This window comes from Arachis stenosperma, chromosome 1, assembly GCF_014773155.1.
Source record: "Arachis stenosperma cultivar V10309 chromosome 1, arast.V10309.gnm1.PFL2, whole genome shotgun sequence".
Lineage (NCBI taxonomy): Eukaryota > Viridiplantae > Streptophyta > Magnoliopsida > Fabales > Fabaceae > Arachis > Arachis stenosperma.
Window position 1 is genome coordinate 52,824,653 of NC_080377.1, and position 3,017 is coordinate 52,827,669.

Here is a 3,017-nt window from a genome sequence, read left to right on the forward strand (position 1 = left end):
GGATCATCACATTCATCCGAGTTAAGAACAAGTGATATCTTAGAATGGAAGCAAGCATGATTGAATAAGAAACAGTGGTAATTGCATTAATCCATCAAGACACAGCAGAGCTCCTCACCCCCAACCATGGGGTTTAGAGACTCATGCCGTGGAAGGTACACAAAGAAACGTGTAAAGTGTCATGAGGTACAGATACAATGTCAAAAGATCCTATTAATAGTAAACTAGTAACCTAAGGTTTTACAAAAATGAGTAAATGACAGAAAAATCCACTTCCGGGCCCACTTGGTGTGTGCTTGGGCTGAGCAATGAAGCATTTTCGTGTAGAGACCTTTTCTGGAGTTAAACGCCAGCTTTTATGCCAGTTTGGGCGTTTAACTCCAAGTTTTATGCCAGTTCCAGCGTTAAACGCTGGAAATTCTGAGGCTGATTTGCCACGCCGGTTTGGGCCATCAAATCTTGGACAAAGTATGGACTATCATATATTGCTGGAAAGCCCAGGATGTCTACTTTCCAACGCCGTTGAGAGCGCGCCAATTGGGCTTCTGTAGCTCCAGAAAATCTACTTCGCGAGTGCAGGGAGGTCAGAATCCAACAGCATCTACAGTCCTTTTCGGTCTCTGAATCAGATTTTTGCTCAGGACCCTCAATTTCAGCCAGAAAATACCTGAAATCACAGAAAAACACACAAACTCATAGTAAAGTCTAGAAAAGTGAATTTTAACTAAAAACTAATAAAAATATACTAAAAACTCAACTCAAACTACTAAAAACATACTAAAAACAATGCCAAAAAGCGTACAAATTATCCGCTCATCACCCACGCATCCGCGTCATTTTTAAAAGATGGCCACTCACGCGATCGCGTTGACCACGCGATCGCGTCACCCAGAATTTTGGCAAAAAGAGTTTCAAACAGAGTGTTGCACGACCGCGAGGCTGCACTCGCGCTAATCGCACAAAACAGGCCACGCGATCGCGTGACCCACGCGTCCGTGTCACCTGACCTTCTTGCGCACCACGCGACCGTGTCACTCATGCGACCGCGTCACAAGCGGCGCACAGAATATCCAGATTAGCCAATTTTCTTATTCTTTCTTCTCTATTCCTTATTTTTCTTCTCTTTTCTTATTTCTTTCTTCTTCCTTCCTTATTTTCCTTCACCTCCATTCTATTTGCATATTTCATTCATTGCATCTTAATTTTGTGCATATTTTTATTTTATTTTCTAAAATTAATTATTTTTCTCTTGGTGTTAAAATTTTCTTATTTCACTGTTGCAATTTTCTCTTGAATTAATTTGGGTGCTTCATAACTTGTTTTATTCTGATTGGGTAATATTATTTAAATCAATGCTAATTTTTATATCACTGCTATTCCTTTTGCATTGACATGAACTTATATTGTCTTTCATTACCCACTCTCTTCCCTATGTTGCAATTTTTTTTTGATCTGCCATGTACTTCTATTATTTTCTCACTTGCATGTTGTAGCTACCATGTAATTGAGACTCTTATTATCTGGCATTAACACCCATATTTAATTTATTTTCTATCTTTATTTTTGGGTTACTTTTTCTTTTCCCTCTTCTTTCAGGATGGCCACCACAAAGGGAGAGGAAAAGCTTCTTAATGGGAGAGACAAACAAGCCCATCTGCACAATCCTTAGAGAAAAGCAACAGTTGAAACAACCCATCCACCTGCAAATCTCAGCATGCACCGAGGACGGTGCAACCTTTAAGTGTGGGGAGGTCGATACCGATCTCCGTGGGTTAGTACTTTCTTTTCAACACCAATAATCATATTTTCTTTATTTGTTCATTGTTGCATCTGCATATTTGATTGCATATTTATTTGATTTTGTGCATTTAGTTACTACTTGGTTAAAAAAATAAATCTCTTTTTAAAGATCTTATTTTTGAAAAAAAAAATTTCACTAATTTAAATAAAAAAAAATTTTAAAAATTTTTGTGTTAAACTTGTTTGGAAGTTGTATTTGGAACATGGTTTTTGAGCTAAAGAACACACAACCTGTGAGATTTTGAGCTTATTTACATGGTTACATTATTTAACCATAAATTTTTATTCCTGTGTGTTTTCTTCTCTATGATTGTAATCAATATTTTGTTCCAACCTATATGTCCATTATTTAATGTATTTACATGTTTGCATATGATTGAGGCCATTGTTAATTCTAGCTCACTTATCCCAAAATTAGCCTACCTTTTACATCACCCTTGTTAGCCCCCTTGAGCTTTTAATCCCCTCTTGTTCCATAAACCACAATATTAGCCTTAAGCAGAAAAACAAAATAAAAATCCCAAGTTGAATCCTTGGTTAGCTTAAGATAGAAAATCATGAATAGAGTTAAATGTGGGAAACCTTGTGGGAACATGAGTGATAGAAACAAAGGGTTAGGAAGATTAAAAAGAAATAAAAATAAATTTGGAAAGTATGCTCATAAGAAAATCAAAGTGATTCAATTACCATGTGCATAAAAAAAATAAAAATAAAAATAAAAAAATAAAAATTTTTTTTTCAGCATCTGAATAAAAGGGGATACAAAAAGAAATTCCCCAATGAAAACAATGCACATGGGATAAAAATAAAAAGTGAAACATGAGCATGTAATACAAAAGTGGGAAAAATTATGGGTAGCTAGGTATGATTTTAAAGTTATATAGAGTGTATGTATGCTAGGTGAGATCTTAGACTAATCAAGGATTCACTTTATAAAGCTCACTTAGCCATATATATACCCTTACCCTTACCTTAGCCCCAATACAACCTTGAAAAGACCTCATGATGTTTGCATTGATGCATTAAATATTGTTGATTGGTTAGATGAAGAACAAAGTGTTAGAAAGCATGACTAGGGAAGAGTAGAGTGATTGACCCTAGACACTTGAGAGATTAGAAGTGCATATACATTTCCTGTGAGGGTTCAATGCTTGATTCTATGTTCCCTGCTTTCATGAGCTATCTTCTTACAAGTTTACTTATCTTTTATTGTGTAA